General features: G+C 45.3%; 1 non-coding gene across 1 annotated transcript; it reads right to left on the bottom strand.

Annotated features, from left to right (window-relative positions):
- Nucleotides 1-8,137: 8,137 nt before the first annotated feature.
- Nucleotides 8,138-8,222, bottom strand: TRNAP-UGG (transfer RNA proline (anticodon UGG)). Its single transcript has one exon. It is a non-coding gene; the product is annotated as a tRNA-Pro (tRNA).
- Between the last annotated feature and the right edge of the window lie 14,176 nt (nucleotides 8,223-22,398).

Raw genomic sequence — 22,398 nt, 5'->3', positions numbered from 1 at the left:
GTTTGTGTTAGTTCTGCAAGGATGGGAAGGGGGCTGGGCAGAGGGACTCCCTCTGGTTTGCTGCGTGTCACCGAGATGTCCTGGCTCTTAACAGCCGCAGCGCAGCCCGGAACTCGTGTGCCGTCCGTGCACGTCTGGAGCAAAATGAGTGTCTGAGTCCCCTCTTCGGGTGATGATCAAAATCACAGCAAAGAACTGCTCTGCTGTTTTGCTGTCTGTGCACCCCCCGCCCCCGCCGCGTCTCCGCTCTGAGCTATCAGCTTTCTTATTACCCCCTAATGCCATCTCGCCGCCACCCCGGGTTCAAAATGGCACCAGGCAATGAGCTTTAAGGTTGTGTCTCTGCTGTTGTAGGAGATGTAATGCTTGTCAAATAACACACGCGCCCCGTGCGCATCTCCCGCTGACTTCAGCCTGAAAGGACAGGTCAAGGGACGAGCGCTCTTTGCGGGGAGATATTTCGTCTGCTAAATGGTTTTCAGTGAAACAATCACAGCTGCCGCGTGCGGCTCCACGGGGCGGGCAGAGACGAAGCCGGGAAGGTGTTGGGGCTTGTGTTCAATCTGGCTTGGGTTACAGCTACTTGAAGGCAAACGTGAGGCTCCAGAAATGACGGTGAGGCTCCCGGTTTCGAAGGGGAAGGGGAAGGGGAAGGCGGGCTGGGCAGCAGGCAGAGCCCGGCCACACCGAGCTCAGCACCAGGGGACATCAGTCCTTTCGATGTGTTTAGTCCATCACCTGCCCCGGCTCCTAGTCACCCACGTGTGGTGGGTATCATCGTCCCGATCAAGGAAGTGCCACGAAGGCAGAGAAGTTTGGTCTGACTGTTTACCGTTGTTTCCCCCGTGTCTAGAGCAGTGCCTGGCACACGGCAGGTGCCCATCCATCTCTGGCGGATGAAAGAGTCACTCAGTTGACTGGCACAAGTGTGCTTTAGGTGCCTACGGTTTGGGGAAGGGAAACCAGAACGCCGCAAAAAAAGTGTAGGAACCCTTTGCGGCCACAGCGTTGGTTTCACGTGTAGATCTCAAGACTTGAAACTCCTGTCCCCATTGATCTGTGACGCGTTCACCGGCCGAAAGAACACGACCGCAACGGCCTGCGAGCCACATTCCATGTTCTGGTGACCCCTGGGCTCGGTCCCCGCAGTTCACATGCGTGTATGGATTGAGCCTGCATTACCATGAAAATGTAATGAAATCAGTTGGCAATATTGAGCATCTGGGAGATTTTCACACGATGTGTTTCTGGGTGTCCCTCAACAATGGAAGGCACCACCGTGCTGTGACCTCCAATTTGTCCTCGACCTTACCTGGGTCACCTCACTTGCTCTCGTAACCTATCTGCCCCTGAAGACTTTTGAGTGCACATCACGGAGACCTACGGTGTCCTACAGAGAGAATTTTGTATGAACTTTGAGGGGGAGACGGTCCAGGAAAATGTATCCTTAAGAACCATGATCGTTTGTAAAGAGGCAAACCTTTTTGGGGGGATTAGGAAAACAGCAACATGATATTAGGTACAGAGGACTTTAAAATTTCAAATCAACACGAGCAAGTTTGAAAACTTCAATAGGAATCTATGGCGTAAGAGTTGAGGGCAAATCTTTCTTGGGGCACCTTGAGGTCACAGCCATTGTCATCATCTTCCAGAGCAGTTTTAAAAGGCAAAGAAGCTCTTCCCCACCCCACCCCCAAAAACCAATGCCTTCTGAAACTTTGACTTGAATGTATTCTTAAAATACGTTTAGGGGCACCCCGGTGGCTCAGTCGGTTAACTGTCCGACTTCAGCTCAGGTCACGACCTCGCAATTCGTGAGTTCGAGCCCCGAGTCGGGCTCTGGGCTGACAGCTGGGAGCCTGGAGCCTGCTTCGAATTCTGTGTCTCCTTCTCTCCCTGCCCCTCCCCTGCTGAAACTCTGTCTCTCAAAACTAAATCAATGTTAGAAAAATGTTTCATGGCACTTTGCTTCTTTTTGGATGAGAATTTGGTCCGGCAGGTTGTGGTTTTGGCTGCCAAATGCTTTTTCCTGCCCTTGGGACTGTACCCCCCTGGGTCAGTGACCGGAGACGACACTGTGGGGTTTACTGTCCGATCGCAGAGATCAGATGGAAGGTGGTGCAGGAATTCGGTGATGGCTTGAGGTGGGAGTGGTCCCGATTCTGGAGGAGCTTCAGGGGAGCCAGGAAGCTGGGTCCTGAGTCGCCAGGACGACATGGGAGCGCCCATTTGGGGAAACTGGGGCTTCCAGACTCTCCGGCAGGTGACCCCGGCCAGGCAGTGTAGAATGGAATGACCTTGGGGGCTGAAGGGCCTCTTTGGAGCCACAATATAGGTTTCACGATCAACCTGAGCTTTCAGAGAATTCCTTCATAATTTTGGCGAGGGAGGGTGGGGGAGGGAGACTCTTTCCTGCATTCATTTGCATTTAGATTTGAAGTTGAAATTAAGGCTTTTAGAAACTTTTAATTTCTATTTAATTATAAGAATTTCACTGCAGGGTATCTATCTGATTTAAAAAGAATAATTAAAATTAAGTATAGCCGCAGTGATTTGCCACAGCGTACGTCTGTCCTTCAGAACGTTAGGCAACAGCAAATTATTTGTGGCTGGAGGTGTTCTATATGTAAATTCCCACAAGAATAGAATTTGGTGATAGAGAAATTCAGATTATGAACATCACACTGCAGGTTTGGACATCAGTGCCTAATAAACGCCTCAGTTGTTACCATTACTTCTCTTAATATCCTCAATTAAATGATTTAAAATAGAACAATAGATAAGCAAGATCAATTAATTTTATAAGATGATCAAAGGAATGTGGTTCGGCATTGTAAAAGCTGTAAATGTGATAATGGTTTTATCAGACAGGAAAAATAACTCGAAGTGGCTCAAACCTTATTCGTTTATGCTCAGAGGGGTTTTATTTGTGATTAATCACGTTGTCTTTTGTAATAAGGAGAGTTTTAAGATCTTGCCCATTAATTTTAGAAAAAAATAATTCAGACATTAAAATAGATGTTATTCTCGGATGGTTGTATGTCAACCATAATAAGTGATAACAAGCATCAGAGTATCTTGATCCTGTGACCTGTTGGAAGGAGGCTGTGGGAGGGGCTGGGGAGCTGCCAGTGGCAATAACATTGATCCTCCCGAGCACCCGAAGAGAGGCCCTAACTCAGCTTCTGTGTCTGAGGTCTAGGCTGGAGGCCAAATGCAAGGTACAGCATCAGTGGTTCTCTGCTCATATGAAGGATGTGCCATCGGGAATTTCAGAATGGCAGGGTGAAGGGAAGAATCATTTTTGAAAGGCTACATTTATCTGCAGTGTGTATTGGGGTTAAGAATGATTCAATTATTTATACTCCTCTGCTTTTCAAAAAGAAATTAGGTACCTTTCCCCCCAAAAAGGACAGAAACGGTAAAAGAACAGAAAAAGAACAATGCTGGGTAATAATGGGGTGATGGGTAATGATTATGGTGATTCAATCTAACTAGGGGAAAGCGTGTGCAAGGAAAAACAGATTTTGGTTTAGAGCTTCCTGGCAATGAAAGCAAAAAGGGAAGCATGATGAGTTATTACTTCTTACTATCCTATTTAAAATGAAAAAAAAGGATAACTTTCGATTTCTAAAAGGATTTTTTTTTTGCAAAAGTAAGAAGCACAGATTTTTTTTTTCTTTTAACGTTTATTTATTTTTGAGCCAGAGAGAGACGGAGCATGAACGGGGGAGGGTCAGAGAGAGAGGGAGACACAGAATCTGAAGCAGGCTCCAGGCTCTGAGCTGTCAGCACAGAGCCCGACGTGGGGCTTGAACTCACGGACCGCGAGATCATGACCTGAGCTGAAGTCGGCCACTCAACCGACTGAGCCACCCAGGCGCCCCCACAGATTTTTTTTTTCAAGGCAAGGAAATAGAATAGGAAACACAAAAAAATGGTGACTCTGTAAGTTACCATGTTATTTGAGCCAGAAGGTTGCTTTTTTTTTTAAAGTTTATTTATTTGTTTTGAGGGGCGCCTGGGTGGCTCAGTCGGTTAAGTGGCCAACTTCGGCTCAGGTCATGATCTCGAGGTCCGTGAGTTCGAGCCCCGCGTCGGGCTCTGTGCCGACCGCTCAGAGCCTGGAGCCTGTTTCAGATTCTGTGTCCCCTCTCTCTCTGACCCTCCCCCGTTCATGCTCTGTCTCTCTCTGTCTCAAAAATAAATAAACATTAAAAAAAAATTTATTTATTTGCTTTGAAAGAGAGAGAGAGCACGAGTAGAAGAGGGACACAGAGAATCCCAAGCAGGCTCTGCACTGTCAGAGCAGAGCCCGACACAGGGCTCGAACATACGAACTGCGAGATCACGACCCGAGCCGAAATCAAGAGTTGGACACTTAACCAACTGAGTCACCCAGGCACCCCCAGAAGGCTTCTTTCTAACAGGAGCAAGTTAGCAAGTTGTGAGAAAACATCTCCGTCATCACCCTCCATCACATGTCGGTTTTAAAGGCCAGAAATATCACCCCAAATCTAGTTTTTCATAGACAATGCAAGTTGGCGTGGTAGCTAATGACCCGTAAGCACGCCCTTGGCAGAATGGTTTGAGCGATCCCATAGTAGCTTCACAAGTTTTAAGGAGCAGCTGAGTGGTTCTGATGAGACAGAGTGACACATGGTGGCAGGCAGGGGATGGCGCTGTGACCAACAAGTGGCTTTCTGGCAGGTGGCTCGCTGCATGAGCCATGGTTGGATTTAGCCACCACTAAGAGGCTACAGCTCTGTGGCTAAGTGGCTCGTGGGTTATTGCCTGCCTTGCATTAGCACAGCTATTTGGGGCTTACTGGAAGTACCTTGGCATGCTTTCTGATTAACCGGGCCGCGGTGCCCTCCTCCTCCACTGAAATTCTCCAGGCTAATCTCCTATGGCTCTCGGGTCTGACGGCACAGAGGTGCAGACACTGCCATGGACCGACTCCCACTGGAAAATGAGCAGGGGAGCACGCTTTGGGACTCGGATGTTATCTGAGAGTCCTGGAGGGCAGACGGGCCAAGGAATTTTTCAGGCCGATGGTGATTCCTTCCCCAAGTCTCACGGCACTTCAAATACGGTTTCTGTGGGAACCTGTCATTTTTTTTTTTTACCTTACGTTCCATTATTTCGGGGTAGGATCCAAAGAGCTTCGGTCTGGGAGACAGATTTAGGTCCAAATCCCCTCTTGCCACTTAGCGGTAATGAGAACCTCGGTAGATTATCCAACTTTGTTGGGTCTGTTTTCTTATCTGAAAAAAGAAATCTCCAGGGGCACCTGGGGGGAGGGTGGGGGGGGGGGGCTCAGTCGATCAAGCGTCAGACTTCAGCTCAGGCCATGATCTTGCAGTTCATGAGTTCGAGCCTTGTGTCGGGCTCTGGGCTGACAGCTCAGAGCCCGGAGCCTGCTTTGGATTCTGTGTCTCCCTCTCTCTCTGCTCCTCCCCCCCCACGTCTCCTCTCTCTCTCTTTCTCAAAAATAAATAAAGACGTTGACAAAACAAATCTCTGTGAGCCAGTAAATATAAAGAATCAAGATCTGTCATTGTGCAGAGACAATTCTCTGGTTACAGTGCCCTTTATAAATATGCAATAGACCCTGTTCTAGGTGCTGAGCATACAGAGAATAAAATGCAATCCCTTGAAGAGTTCCAACAATACTGGGAAACACAAAGACGCTGTGAGGTGCTCCCTGATGGACGCCTATGTGGACAGCGCCACGAGAGGAGGGGCTCTAGCCTAGTGGATGTGCCCACCAAAGGATGGTGTTGATCTAAAGGCCGTGGCTGACATCAGAAGAGCCAGGCCCCAGCTCAAGCTACCAAGGGTATGACCCACAGCCAAAGGTATTCACTCATATTTTCGCTGCTTCCTCTGTAAAAGGAGAAAGGCTGAACTGAAAGCCTTTCGCGTTCCCTGCAGATCATTAGCAACAGGGAGGCTGGCCAGCACAGCGGACAGCGAGAGCAGTACAGAGCCCAAGCAGACTCGCTCAGTAGAATGTTTGCTCCGTCTACCCGGAGTTCAAGCTAGAAGTCTTCTATGAAAGCCAAGGCTCTTCCGTCAGCTCATCCCTGGGACCCCAAAAAATACAAAAAGGAGAACGCGTACAGAAGGTCGACCTGCTAAGCGGTCGTTGACTTTGCATTACGATCGTGTTTACAAGGTAACTGGAAGGCCATTCGTGTGAAGGATCCATCCAGCCCAGTGACCGTGATGTGGCTCAGGGGAGGCAAGACGTGGAGGTGCCCTGGGCTGCCTCAATGGCCAAGCGCGCGGAGTCAGGGTTGCTCAGCCAGCCTGCTGTGCCGATGCTTAAGCACTGAACTTCATCAGCAGTGTAATTCCATTTATGCTATTACATAATTAAATTGAGACTTGAGTTGTGCTTTTTAAAAGATTATGTGACCATATGTAGCTTGAACAAGGGCCAACTTTGAAAAAAAAAAAAGGTCTTTTCACAATTTCTTTCTATTGGGTTAGGACTTGGTTATTTCTTATTTCCTTTTTTTTTTCCCCTCATAAATTTGAATGGAACTCAGTCGGTACTTAATAAATTGATATGATTACAGTTTAAAGTATTCTTATTTTAGACTGTGCTTTCAATATGTTTTAAAACAAAAATAAAACCCTGTGGAACCGGATCATGTATCAGGCATGGAATATCAGTGCTCCCACACTCTGAGAGAACAATACGAACTAACATTTCAAATGGCTTTTCATCAAATCAGGTTTTAAACAGAAAGTTTAGAGTCGATACTGAGTAATTGAATTAGCAAAGGGTACACTTAATTCTTAAAGGAAGTCAGGGTAAGGAAAACAAAATGTTATGCCTAGCATAAAGTCACCATTTTTTATTTTTAAAAAATTTTTGCTAATATTTATTTTTGAGAGATAGAGACAGAGCGCGAGCAGGGGAGGGGCAGAGAGAGAGAGGGAGACACAGAATCCGAAGCAGGCTCCAGGCTCTGAGCCATCAGCACAGAGCCCGACGCAGGGCTCGAACCCATGAATGGTGACATCATGACCTGAGCTGAAGTCGGACGCTCAACCCACTGAGCCATCCGGGCACCCCAAAACCACCACATTTTAAAGAAATTATTTAACATTTGAGGGAATGCGTCTTTTATAGTCAGTAATATTCGGGAACTCAACTCAGACATATACATCGAACCAGCAGAGGATTTTAAATTTTATAGGCAAACAACAACAAAAAATACTAATAGTGTTCAATGAAATCCAGCCATTATTTTAAAGTACAGTCGTATGTGGGAAAACTAATAGGAAAAATAAGTTCTTGAAGCCTAAGGAGAATAGGGCCAGTTTTGCTTTTGTTTTTTAATCAGCATAAACTCTTCCTTGTAAAATCTGGACTACTCTATGCATATGCAACAGCTCTTTAGTAAGATGCATTAGAAAACCAAAGTGCCATTAGGTAATGAAACTGACCAGAGGTATTTCCTCGTGCTTCAATTAATACCCTGGTGGTTACACTATACTGACCAAATCCAACTGGAGTCAAGTTCAGATGTGAATTGTACTTAAGGACCTCAGAGTCACATCTTAGTGGATTGGTTTTGAAACACAAAAGCACTAAATTAAAATAATTGTTCTGTCTGAAAGGTTTTTTTTTTTTTTCACCGATAACCCCAATAGGTACTCCCTCAAACTCAAACATTATCACAGAGCACGGCACGGCATCAGCGCCTTCCGTCGTCGCCCCACGTCTGACGCATAATTGGTACTCAGTGAATATACTGTGTTCAGAAAATCAATAGGATCTCATCCAAGACACTGAGCTCTTTCCTTTGAGATCTCAAAGTCTGCAGGCTTGCCTAGACTTGAGTTTGTTGTGCTAAAATCAATGTGGGTTCTAATTTAAAAGCCTTGAAGGGCGGCGCACGATAATACTTTCCGTTTTGAGAAATTCTAAGTCACTTACATATTCAGTTATTTGATTCTCACCACATCCTTATCTCAGTTTCTTTTTTTTTTAAATCTTTAATGTTGATTTGTTTTTGAGAATCAGAGAGAGACAGAGCATGATTGGGGGAGGGGCAGACAGAGAGAGAGAGAGACACAGAATCCGAAGCAGGCTCCAGGCTCCGAGCTGTCGGCACAGAGCCTGAAGCGGGGCTCGAACCCACGAACCTTGAGATCATGACCTGAGCCCAAGTCAGACGCTCAACCGACTGAGCCACCCGGGTGCCCCTCTCAATTTCATGTAATGAGAAGAAATGATTTCCTGAAGCTTGAGAATCCAGTAGGTCGAGACCCCGGCTTGAACCAGTCAGCCGAGATCCGGGCACCATTCTCTCAGTCCACAGTCGGGGCCTACGGACTATGGCCCGGGGGCCGAGTTCACCTGCTTTTATAAAGAAAGATTTATTGGAACACAATCCCAGCCCACATACTCATTTGCATGTTGCCTATGGCTGTGTCCGTGCTACAATCACAGGAATGAGCAGTTGTAACAGAGACCAGATAGCTTTAAAGCCTAAAGTTCTGTCTGACCCTTTAAGAAAAAGGTTGCTAACCTCTGTTCTGCACCACTGGCTTAGGAATAAAGAAGAGTCCAAGTGCCAGCTCAGATGAAGTTCACGTCCACAAAACTTTCCATCAAGGTCCACCAGAATCCACCATCGGAAATAACGGTGTCGGAAGTGAGACCACCTCAAACTAAAAAAGCTTTTGCACGACAAAACAAAAAGTCAACTTCGTGAATGGGAGAAGGTATTTACAAACAATATATCCAAGAAGGGGTTACTGTCCAAAATATGTTTTAAAAAAAGCTCATACAACTCAACACCAAAACAAAGCCCAAACGATCCGATGAAAAAATGAGCAGAGGGTCTGAATAGACGTTTTTCCAAAGAAGACATCCAGATGGCCAACAGACACATGCAAAGATGCTCAACGTCACTCATCATCGGGGAAATGCAAATCAAAACCATAATGAGATATCACCTCAAAAGTGTCCAGAAAGTATCACAAGTATCACAAGGACAAGAAGTAACAAGTATCGGGGAGGATGTAGATAAAAGGGAACCCTGGTGGGAATGTAGACAGGTGCAGCCACTCTGGAAAAGAATAGGAAGTCCCTCAAAAAAGTGAAAAATAGAATTACTATATAATCCAGCAATCCCACTTCTGGGTCTTTAGCTGAAGAAAACAAAAACACGGTCAAGGGTCTGACTCTTGATTTCAGCGCAGGTCATGATCTCATAGTTCATGAGCTCAAGCCCTGCATCAGGCTCTGTGCTGACAGTGTGGACCCTGCTTGGGATTCTCTCTCTCCTATCTCTACCCCTCCCCTGTTTGTCCTCTCTCTCTCTCTCTCCATCTCTCTCCCTCTCCAAATAAATAAATACACTTAAAAAGAAAACAAAAACACGAATTCAAAAAGATGTATGTGCCCCTATGTTCATTGCAGATTATTTACAAAAGGCGAGATGTGGAAACACCCTAAGCGTCCGTCGACAGATGAATGGAAGAAGAAGGAGGGGTGTGTGTACACAGCAGAATATTACTGAGCCATAAAAAAGAGTGAGCTCTTGCCATTTGGGTCAACATGGACGAACCTAAAGGGATTATGCTAAGAAAAGTAAGTCAGACAGGGAAACACAAATACTATATGATTTCACTTACACGTGGAGCCTAAAACGAAACCAAACAAATGAGCGAACAAAATAGAAACAGACTCCGAAATGCAGGGGACCCATTAGTGGTTGCCAGAGACGAGGGAGGTCCGGTAGTGGGCAAAATAGGCAAAAGGGACCAAGAGATCCAAACTTCCAGTTATAAAATAACTGTGGGCTCTACAGCGTGGAGTGTAGGGCCGATAATATCGTAATAACATTTTATGGTGACAGATGGTAACTCCACTTACGGTGAGTATTTCATAACGTAGATAGATATCTAATCACAATGCAGTACACCTAAAACCCATGGAATATCGTATGTCAACTATATTTTAATTAAAAAAAAAACAAGGAAAAAGAAATCATATCTGTCAACCAATTCAAGGCAGGGTGGGATGGTGGACAGAGCATAAGGCTTCGAGGCCACTCCGGGTCTAATATTAACTTGTGTCTTTTCTCTGAGTCCTGATTTTCCATCTGTAAAGCTGGGCTATTTATACCTCCCTTGCTGGGTTGTTTTAGGCGATTAAATAAGATAAATTATGTTGAAGTCTTAATGCAATGCCTGGCACATAGTAGAAGATCAATAAATAGTAATGAAAATAACAGGAATTTATCATTGTGTATCTTTTTTGTCTATATCTATCTGCATTCGTGTATTTGCTATCAATAAGCTGCTGTTGTTCCAGAGTGTTGGTGGGAACTGGGAACGTCTAGAGGAGGTGTCAACCACATCAGAAAGTTCTTCTTTCCAATGGACTCTGCAGGGGATTCATGGCCTGGCCTTCTGGTCTTTGCCCTGGGGAGGCATCTTCTAGAAGATTGTGTCTTTAGCCAAGGTTGAGCAAAACAGAATCCATTCCACGCCCCCCTCGCCCCCCTTGATGTGGCTACCTCGTGTGAATATACCTCATCTCCACATGCTTGTGCTAAAGCCTACCCTGAAATAATGTGATTTCTCACCAGAGTGTTCTCAGGGGCAACAGGCGGCATTTGAGAGGCTTGAATTCCTGCCATCCCTGGGCTTTGGGGGAAGATGATGCTGTGGAAGCTTGGGGTTGCTCTCCTTGGCCGCCTCACCTGCCTGAGCACCACCATCTATCAGCCAATGGACTTCAGTAGCCTCTTAACTGGGCTTCCGGCTTCCACCCAAGCGCCCTATGGTGTGCACCTGGTACAGCGACCAGAGAACTTTAACAACGTGTGTCAGGTCGTGTCACTCCTCAGCTCAAAACCCTTCCATAGCTCCGCATACCTCTCCAAGTAAAAGCCAGTTCCTTCCAAGGGTGTACGAGGCCCAACATCAACTGGGATCCTCCTTATTACTTCTCCAGCTTCGTCTGTTACTCTGTCCTGTGCTCACTTCATTCTAGTCCTAATGGCCTTCTTGATGTCTCCTGAATGAGCCAGGACACTCAGACACTTTGTGCTTCCTGTTCCTTCTTTTCATAACACTGTTGCTGACTCCCTCATCTCCTACAGGTCTCTTGACTCAAGTCTTTACACCTTCTCCGCGAGGCGCCCTGATCCTTCTCTTCCAGACATGCCCCTCTGCCTTAAGCAATGCCCATATACTCATAAACATTCCCTGTCCCGTCTCCTGCTTTATTTTTCTTCTAAGCATCGACCACCACCTAATATTAGCACCCTGAAGGCCAGGCACTTGTGACTGTTTTATTCACAGCTGCATCCCTAGCATTTAGAACTCTGCCTGGCACATAGTAAGTGATCAATAAATATTTGCTATGTGAATGAATGTAGATTAAAATTATAGGCTGAAGCACTGAGTGGAAGACCCCAGCCTTCATCCTTCTAAGGATGGCATTTCCAGGAAGACGCGTGAAGTACGAAGTCTTACGAACAGAAAAATGGTGGAAAGTTTTCTGGACTCCCAAGAAAATAGCAAGGTCCTGTTTGTTCTACACTAGGGATAATGGAATTTTTTTTTAAATTTCTACTTTCGACACTCTTTTACTTCTTTGTTTTTCTTATTTTATTACACTTAATAGGACCTCCAGAATTATGTTGAATAAAAATGGTAATAGAGATCATTTTTGCCTCATTACTGACTTCAAATGTAATGCTTCTCAACTTTGACCACCATAGAGAGTGTTTGCTGAGTTTTTGGTAGATGCTGGTTATCAAGGTAAAGGCATTCCCTGCAATTTCTGGCTTGCCACGACTTTTATCATGAATAAGAGTTGAGCTGAATTGGAATTTTCTTTCTGCATTTATTGTTATGATCATGCTCTTTCTTGAATCTTTTAATACAGAGAATTGCACTAATGCGTTTTTCTAATCTTAAACTGCCCTTGAGGGGATCAATCCTACCTGCTTATGAATGTTTTCCTTGCTAGATTTTTTAAAGGATTTTCACATCTATATTCCTAAGTAAGCCAATAATTTTATTTTCAGTAGTGTCCTTGTTTTGATGTCAAGATTAACTTTTAGTTTCATAAAATGGAAAATTTTCTACCTTTTTTTTGTTCTGTGGTAGAGATTGTATGAAACTGAGGTCATCGATTCTTAGATGATTGGACAAAACTCACCCAAAAAGCCGTCTGAGCCTGATGTTTGTGGAAAGGGGTTTGGGGACCATTGATGACATGGACTTAACGTACTACTTAGCTTTTCTATTTCTTCACCAGTCAATTTTTATTTCTATATCTTTCTAGATGTTTCCTACGCCCTCTGAGTTTTAAAATTTATTCACATAAAGCTGTTCACGGTATGCTCATGATTTTGAAAAGTCCTACTGTATTTACGGTCATGTCCCTTTATTTCCTTGATTAATCTTGCCAGAGTTTTGTCCATTCATCTGTTCAAAGAAGTAGCTTTTAATTTTGCTCATCAAACTATTTTATTTTCCACGTTATTCGTTTTGGTTCTTTGTTACTTCTTTTTCCTATTATCCTTAGGATATTTCTCTCATTAAGTCTTTCATAAGGTGTGACTTCGGGGCTACAATTATTTCACTTTGTATTGTTTTATCTTTGCAGCGTGAGTTTTGATAACCATTCTATCAGCATTCAGTCCTAACTGCTTTACTATTTTCATTACAGTTTCTTTTGTGACCTATCTCTATGTAGAAGATTTTGGTTGTTTTCGTTGTCGTTGCCTAATTTCCAAATACAGGCTAAGATTGGTTCTCTCTTTATAACGTAATCGTATTATGGTCGTAGAATGTGGTCTGTAGAAAGTTTACCAGTTTTACTCCTTATGCTTCCAGATTCGGTTCCTTCCTTCTCTACATCATCTTCTAGTAGCAAGGACCTTTGAGTAGTAAACGCCATCAGTCTTTATCTGAAAACTTTTCTCTGATTTTCACTTTTAAATAATTAATATCTGTCCTTGGGAAAGTATTGTCCTTCAACAACATGAAGATATTACCCTATTGGTTACTAGCCTTGATTGTTTTTTTTCAAATTTTTTTGGTCATTTTTAATTTTATTTTTCGAGAGAGAGAGAGCGAGAAAGTGGGAAGGGAGATACAGAATCCGAAGCAGGCTCCAGGCTCTGAGCTGTCCGCACAAAGCCTGACATGGGGCTCCAAGTCACAAACCTTGAGATCATGACCCCAGCCGAAGTCGCTTAACCAACTTAGCCACCCAGGCGCCCCCTAGCCTTGATTGTTTTTTAATCAGCCCATTGTCATTCCAACTCCAGTCCTTTTCCCTTGATTTGCTTTTAAGGATTTTCTCCTTGTCTTTGGTATTCTGGACTTGCGTTACTATATGTAGGAGTATGGATTTCTTTAATTTATTCTCCTCAATATTTAATATGCTTCTTTTGAGGTCTTGTGACAATTCAATTCTAGGAAACTGTCAGCCTTCATCTACAATTTACACATAATTTCCCTCCCATCCTCCCTACACTTATCTCCAGAACTCCTTTGAGATGTGTTTGGATCTTCTGATTCCATGCTGTGTGTCCCCTAATCTCTCTTTCATCTGATTCATCTTTTTACGCCTCCATTCTGCATTCTGAGTAAGTTTCTCAGATCTATCTTGTGGTTCCCCAATTCTCTCCACTGCTATATTTAATTTGCTGTTTAACTAGCCCTTCAAAATTTAAACGTCAATGAGTACATTTTTCACAAATATGAAGTTGTTAATCGGAGCCTCATTTTTAATTTGAAATTTTAGAAGCTGCCTGAAAATCCAACCATTATAAACTAAGTGATGATAAACTGAATTATGAATTATAGTGCATCTATTTGATAGATAATTATGCAGCCATTAAAATTACAATAACAAAAAGCATGAGGGGCCTCTGGGTGGTTCAGTCGGTTAAGCATCTGGCTCTTGGTTTTGGCTCAGGTCATGATCTCACGGTGCTAATTCAGGCCCCACATTGGGCTTTGCACTGGGCATGGAGCCCGCTTAAGATTCTCCCTCTCCCCCTGCCCCTCCCCACTCACTTGTGCACGCATTCTCTGTCTCTCAAAAAAAAAAAAAAAAAAAAAAAAAAGCATGAAGCAAACAGTAAAAAAAAAAAAAGGTATTAAAGCAAAAAGTATAAAATCACGTATATGCAGGGCACCTGGGTGGCTCAGTCGGTTAAGCGTCTGACTTCAGCTCAGGTCGTGATCTCGCAGTTCATGGGTTCGAGCCCGCGTCGGGCTCTGTGCTGACAGCTCAGAACCTGGGGCCTGCTTCGGATTCTGTGTCTCCCTCTCTCTCTGCTCCGCTCCTGTCATGCTCTGTCTCTTAAAAATAAATAAAATATTTAAAAAGATTAAAATAAAATAAAATAAAATAAAATAAAATAAAATAATGTATATGCTATCCCATGAACATATGTGAAAGTAACATGAATAAACAAACTAATAACACCGTAGTTATAGTAGGGTGATTTCATTGCCCATGACCTTTCTCCTCTTCCAACCCTTCTATAATGATGTGGCGTTATTTTTTACTATTTAAAATAGTTCCTTAAAACACATTTACTTTGCCAATAGAGCATCTGGGTACAGATGCGAAATCCGAGGTGAGAATTAGCACTTGCTTATATATGTCCCTACTGTTGAGTACCTCTTACAAGCAGAAATCCATTTCTGGATACCAGCTGATATTCGACATCCCGTTAGTCATTTGAATCCCATACATGCACTTCTGGCCCGGAGCTGAGTTCAGAAAACTGAAATCCATGTGCTAATGTCACGACTGAGATGCCACAGGACTTGTTTCTTACTTTTCTGTCAAACATAATTAAGAGCTTGGCTTTGAATATTGTAGATTGGGAACTGCAAAAGGCTTTTCCATTCTGCAAATTGTGCGTGTGTGTGTGTGTGTGTGTGTGTGTTTTAAACCAGGTGAGAAAGCTCGGGCCACATTTAAATTAACTGAAGACTTTTTTAAAGCTCTGACTTTTGCCAAATCAAAGACAAATCTGCGTTTCTTCCTAAAGACCTTAACGACGGTGTATTTGTTACTCATAGTAATTTCTTGCATAACAAAATAAGGTTTTTCCTTACCTTAGTTGGGCGAGAACTTGGTGTTTGGAGAAACTACACAGAGCAAGCTCTGGGGACATCGGCAACATAAACGTGTCTTTTGATCTGGTCAGTTTCCTTCCTTCCCTCTTCCTAGTGTTTCGGGCTGTGTTTTCTTTGCAGATTCTACAAGTTATGTTATGTGTCCCGCCCCAGCACTCTGTCACCTGATTAAACTACAGAACCGTGGGGACGATAGGTACTGATGAAAGGGAAACCTGTCCAAAATTTCAAAATTTTTGACTCTCAGTGGGCTGGCCTGGGTTCTCGTTTCCAAGGTGCTCCTTGAGTTTGTGAATCCTTCGGTCAGATGCCGATTCTCAGCGTGATCATCATAAATGCTCTTCTGTTTCCATTTACTCTGAAAGGTCAAAAGATGCGGCTGGTTTATGAGTTTATTCTGCCATGTATCACTATAGGCGGGTCAGCGGGCCAGCGGATGGATGGGCAGTGCTCACCTCCCCATTTATTACTCTTGTCAACTCAGAAGGGATTTTTTTTTTTTTTTTACCTTGTGAAAGGCCCATCAGCAATGAATCAGTGAAGTGAAGACGACAGTTGATTTGTGAATTTAGATTCTATAAAGTGACTCTGCTTTGGCGGGCTGTGTAGATAAAGCAACTGTCATGATAACGTGGCAAGTGCAATTCCACAAAACCAAATTTATTGCACATTTGAGGAAATCATCCTATTTTAAAATGCCATAAATTCTAAATTGAATATTACTTATTCCTATGAATTTTGATTTATATTTTGAATATTTTTAATGGGATGCTAAATAGCCTAGGTTTGAAGTTATGAGTTTATGCATTTCTTCTCGCGGGCTATTGTGACTTGGCTCAGAATATATTGGCCATTCTTAGGATTTTATTTGTGTGGATGGCAGTGGGGGTGGGAGAATGGATTCGTGCACCTGCTGAAGGCACCCGGTGGGGAAGGATACGGATGCTGGCTATAAAGAAAGGGGGGAGCTGGCTGCCACCTTCCTTCCTCCGAGCTGTCTCACAAGGCTGCCACAAAGCTCAGGGAGGGACTTTGTGCACCAGCTCAGACAAGGTCGAAAGAGCCATGGAAGGGAACACGGAATCCTGGCCCCCCAGGGGGGGTCTGATCCCCATCACCCGCCCTCAGAGTGCATTTCCCTGTGACGCTTATGGCCACAGTAATTAACCATTTCAGCCGTTACTTATTCGCCGGCTGTCTCCACCAACAATCCACATGCCAGCCGCTAGCCTGGCAAGCAGGAGACCCTCCGATAACGAAGACAAGAACCCCCCATTTCCCAGAATGCTTTAGACCGTCGTCTTCTCTGGGTAATTCAGCTCTCTCTTTAACCGTTAAAAAGCAAACCCTTTTAATTTCCATCCTGGAGCTTAAAGCGTTTAAGAAAGGGTACACCCAATTACCTTCCTCCAAGGAGCAAGACCGGGAAAGATCCCTCCAACGCGTAACTGAAAATTGAGTGCCTCTGCTAGACGGTGGCCTCCGGTAGCGTTTACCGGACCCGTGGTGGAAGGAGAGCTCGGGTGGGAAACCCATGAAGGCCAACGCCATGGCCTCCTCCTTCCTCCACCCACACCTCTCCCAGCACCTGCCCAGGTGTGGAGCAGGTTGGGAAACTATGAGAGGCCACGGTCAGGATTTCCCCAGCTCACACTGGTGCTGCTTTGTCACTGATCCTCTAGGGGAGTGGCTGCTCTTGAGTCCAGAGAAACTTCCTGCCAGTTGACGAGATTCAGCGGAGCAGACCAGCTAAGCCCATGAGTGCCTAGTGGACCCCTGGAGCTCTCCGACTCCTTTTGAGATACTTTTAATCACTGCTGTGTTTGGAGCACTGGTGGATTTTGCGTGGTACCTGCTCGAAAGGTTTTAAAACCTCTGTGTAAGGGGATATCTTAGAACTTTCTGGATCTGAGCCCTCTTCGGTCCCAAAGCCCCCCCAAAAATGTGTGCCCTTCTCTGCATTTTTCCTGTGCTTCTCTTCCCACAGGACCTAGTGAAGAAGAGAAACGCACAAGTAGACATTTTTTTTAAAAGATACGCGAATTCTCTGGCATACCCTACTCCCCATCTCTGACCATCACAACCACCGGGCTATGTAGCCAAATATGGGCAGCTTAAGCGCGCTGATAATGTAATTCCACATGTGACTGTATTGGCTGAGAACCGAGCTGGGTCCAGCTGCGAAACCCTCCATGTGGCTTCTCCAGGTGGTCTGGGCTTCCTTATAACATGGCGGCTGCCTTCCAAACGTGCTCATCCAGAGCAAGGGAAAGAGACAGCAAGAAACAGACACACACACACACACACACACACACACACACACAGGGAGACACATAGAGAGGGAGATAGAGAGGGACAGGGAGAGACAGAGACAGAGAGAACAAAGCAGAAGCTGTGTCCTTTTTCTGACCCCAGAAGCCACACAGAATCTATTTTGTCGCATTCTTTTTATTCATTAGGATCAAGTCACCGAATCTGACCCACATCCAAGGGGCAGGAAATAAGCCTCCACCTTTTGAAGGCGCAGACCTATGTTAAAACCACCACGTAAGGTCATTGTGGGGAGCAAGCTTGCTCCACCCCTGGTGAGATCTGCTTCCGGGTGGAGCCCAAGACCCTGCCAAACTCAGCTGGCAGCTTTTGTGAAGCCAGCCAAGGGCAGTGGAGCCTGGCAGGCCACCCTCCCACATGCCCAGGTACTCAGCATCTCCTGTGGTGCCATTTTCTTGGTTATCGGGACTTCGAGAGAGAAGTTCACAAGCAAGTCTGAAGTCTTCTCCAGCATTCAAAATGCCATGTCATTCTTTCTGGAACATTACTCCAGGGGAGAAGTAGAGGTAGCTGGGCCACCTTTTCACTTGCAGTGACCCTGTCCCTTTTTTTGTGCGTGCTTGGCAGGCTCTATCCACCCTTTAAAGCCCATCTCCTTTGGGAAAATATTCCAGGGTGCCCCCAGGTAGAGTTGATTCCCTTGGCTCTCTGTTTACCCACAGCCTATGATTCTTATGTCCACCAAGGCACCAAAGTGTCCATCCTCTTACCTTCTAGATGGTGGGTTCCCCTAGGGTGGGAATCTTGCTCTATCCCCAGTCACAAACATAGCACCTGGAATGTGCGAGGTGGGTAGGGTCCATAAATGTGGGCTGAGAAGAAGTTAGAAAAGCAAGCAATTGTTCTGGGCTAGAGTTTTCTAGAATGGGATGTGCACAAGCTTCACTTCAAGAGATCCTATAAAAGGATCCTATAAAATGATCATTTGTGCCAAATGAATTTGAAAAAACTCAACTCTTCCTCATTTGCCCCTTGGAAATTCATAAAGCATATCAACACTCAAATGGTGTTGAGTGTGGTTGAAGAGCTTAAAAAAAATGTGACCTCTGGGGTCAGCCTGGATTTGAATTCTGGCCACATCTTTGTGCCTAAACACATGTGCCTCGTTTCCTTTGACTACAAAATGGGAATGATCGAATTATTCCCCACCACCTGAAGATATTGTTGCTGAGAAAATTAACTAAAATGATTCATGAAAGGCACCTGAATGTGTTAGGAATCCAGGAACTATTGAGTAATATTGTCACCAAAGGCTCTGAGAAGTCCTGCATCAAACGATCACAATATTTCCCAAACTTATTTGAGAGTACTGTCATTTTTTTCAGATCACACTTACTAATTCACACCCACATTTTGGGAAATGATGGCAGTAGATTTGATAATATTGGAAATTAGTCTCTGCAAGTTACATGATGCTTTGAAGCTAGAAAAACTTCAAGCGAGCATAATTCTTGAGGGGTTGTTCAAGGGACGAAGTTGGAATTCCCGGCCAATGAATGAGCAGCTGACACATCTTTCTCATTCCATCTCTTTAACTGATGGCTTCTGTCCTTTTAGGAATTTTATTGTATTTTTTATTTTTTTTGCTTTTGGAAATCTTTCTCTCTGTTTATAATATACTTTGTTGTCGAATCGGCTTCCATACAACACCCAGTGCTCATCCCAACAGGCCTTCCTCCATGCCCATCACCTACTTTCCCCTCGCCCCCGCTCCCCATCATCCCTCAGTTTGTTGGTATTTCAGATGGGTTTGACCACATTTTTTCAATAGCCAGCATTGCAAAACAGGAAACACAAGCACAGCGAACAGTGATCTTGCCGAGCATGGTTGGATGCCCTTTTTGCAAATGCCCAACCCTGGCTTGTAACATCCTTAGATATGTGTTTGGGGAGAGATGCGATCAATGCTTCGCGTCTGTCTTTCGTGGGGAGCTGCGGATACTGTGGACAGAAATATAGTGCCTTATTTACTGCGGGCCAGGGCGCTTGTGAGTCTCCCAGATCCTCACGGGGGACTGAGGGTGTCGGGGGCTGCCTGGATTCCTGGGGAGGACTGGGCTCCTGGTGACTCATCAAGGTGGATGACTGAGTCCCGAGCTGAATCCAGTGAGGTGGCTTTAACTGCCCACAGCCATCTCCTCTCTTTCTGGTAATGCCTCATCTCCATCTTCCTCCGGGAAACCACCCCTTCCCACTCTCAGGGATGCTGAGAGAGGACCAACTCTGCCCCCGGCTGCAGAGGTGGGCACACGACCCAAATCTGGCCATTCAGAACCTCCCGTTCCCCTGCTTTGGAGTGGACGTGTGACCTGAGCGGGGTCAATGAGGGTCCCCGGTTGGAATTACTGGAAGACAGCCAGGCTGGTCAGACCCGGGGACAGTGCAGGGGAGGTGGCAAGCAACGTCATTGTCCAAGTAAACTCAGCCCTTAGACTTGCTGAAACCTCCTCTGTGATAAAAAGTGGAGAAGAAGAACATTTGCAGTTACACACCTCACACGCCCTCTCAAGAATAATACTTAATATTATCATGATTGTATTTTATTGAGCATTTACTATGTGCCAACTCCTGTGCGTCCTCCATTGTCACGTACATACACCATGTCCCGTCTGAACATCTCTGAAGTCATCGTGCGCCTTTTAATTGATGGCTTCTTACGATTGCTTCCAGCCAAGCAGGGGTCACGACCTGGTTGTCCTTGCCTTAACCGATATATCCCACATTCATTTTTCATGAATGCCAAGGGTGATATATGGTGAAAATCTGTGTCTAAGTAAAACCCCTGGGGCACGTGGGTGGCTCAGTCGTTAAGCGTCCAACTTTGGCTCATGATCTTGGAGTTCGTGGGTTCAGGCCCCACGTCGGGCTCTGTGCCGACAGCTCAGAGCCTGGAGCCTGCTTTGGATTCTGTCCCTCTCTCTCTCTCTCTCAAAAATAAATAAGCATTAAAAAAATTTTTTTTTAAATAAAACTCCCAACCACTTCTTCAACAAAAATTCCAAATGACAAGAGCGTTTTGGGATACGGTTTAAACACCAGTGTCTTCCTTTCTCGGAGAGACATAAGGCAATGTTGTTCTTGGAACTGAGGGCATCTCAGCGTCTAGGAAACACAGGATTTCCTTATTTAGCATTGGGGTGGGGACGGTTTAACACTTAACAGACCAATCCGTGGGGACGTTGGCTAATTCCTCAGACCCACCACCAAGCACCAAGCGCCGGACCGGTGTGCAGAAAGCACATAAAACGAGGCCAGACGAGATCAGTTCGAAACCCAAATCATAAACAGACTTTGCCTTCTGGGCTAGGATTTCAAATTTGCGGTCCCAGGCAGAGATCATCTTTTCTTATTCCTTTCTTGGAAAAAAAAAAAAAAAATCTCTTTTCTGTCCTCTCCCAAATCCAAACTTTCCCCCCCAGTGTTGCCGCATCAGATAACGCCATGTCGGTGTGGTAGCGTTCCTGAAAACGTTACTTGTAATCTACAGGATTAGGCCCAAAGCTACGTTCCCGGTCTGCCGTTTCTCTACCAGAAAATTGTTACCAGGGACTGAAAAAGACCAGTGAGCTTGTTTAAACCGGCCAAGGACCCAGTTGAAATGATGTGGCAACAATTAGAATATGCTTTCCTTTGGGAAGACGTCACTCAGCCTCTTTCAGCCAAATGTCCCAGTCGTCACGGATAATTTTTCTGCACAACACTGCCCCCCCCCTCAAATTTTTATAAATTAGAACCATCCAATTTGGCTTCAGGAGTTTTCTTGGCAGTAGGGAGGAGAGTTTCATGCTGGAATAAATTGTACCGAGGAAAGAAGGGTCTTAGGGCAGACACAGCTTGCTGATGGAGTGTAGGCAAATGGGGGCATGGTGAGGCTTTCCTTCAGAGGCTGCTTTGAAAACTGGCTTTCATGTGAATATCAGACGCTTTATTGCCTTGACTCGGGTGACCTCATCTACCAGAATGAAGTCATCCATTCTGCCGGGGAAGACAAACCTTCGTTCCAGAGAATCAATCAGGCCCATCAAGGGCCCTGCTCACCCCCTTATCTGCAGCCAAGGAGGGAGCTCGCAGTTATAAACCTGACAGGCCCCAGAGAGCCCCCGTTCTGCACGTTCCACTAAATCAAAAGGGAACCCAAAGCCTCAAGGAGCACCAACTTGCTAGTCGGTAAGCACAGCTTGACACATTTCTGACTTGGGGGATTGTTTGGAATCGAGGGATTTCTGGAGAACGAAAGCACGGCATGCCGGTGAACTTCGGGGGTTTCTCCTTCTTGTGATTAAACTATTAACTCCTGCCAGATAGGAATGCCAGGCACATAATTGCTCGCCCTAGCCTTTTCATCCCGGGCTATTGCACATCCCATAAACAGTCCAATTAGGAAACCAATTAAAATGAGAAAGAGGCTTCCTGAATTACCTAGCAGTGGAGGCAGCCCTGCCTTTTCGTTGTCAACCAGTGAAAGGTTTTTATTCTTCATCTGCTGAAGAGGCCAACGACGGAAGGGAACCCGGGCTGCCCACAGGCCGAGCTGTGCTGAGGGGGACAGACTGCAATGCTCTGTGGGACTTCTCGGAGGGTGTCAGAGGAGGAGGAAGCTTTGCCTTGCTTATCTTCTTGCAAGCCAGAAAAGTACAAATACAAATGGAGAACCCTATGGGGCGCCCGGGTGGCTCAGTCGGTGAAGCATCCGACTTCGGCTCAGGTCACGATCTCGCGGTCCGTGAGGTCAGGCCCCGCGTGGGGCTCTGCGCGGACAGCACGGATTCTGTGTCTCCCTCTCTCTCTGCCCCTCCCCCACTGGCGTTCTGTCTCTGTCTCTCAGAAATAAATAAACGTTAAAAAAAAATGGAGAACTGTACCATGAAGTGTATTTTCTTATTGCCACGGGAGATCCGGTGAATGTGTAGCCTG

The sequence above is a fragment of the Panthera onca genome, chromosome E2 (assembly GCF_046562875.1).
Source record: "Panthera onca isolate mPanOnc1 chromosome E2, mPanOnc1 haplotype 2, whole genome shotgun sequence".
NCBI lineage: Eukaryota > Metazoa > Chordata > Mammalia > Carnivora > Felidae > Panthera > Panthera onca.
Note: the sequence above shows the minus strand (reverse complement) of the source record. Positions and strands in the feature narration are given on the sequence as shown.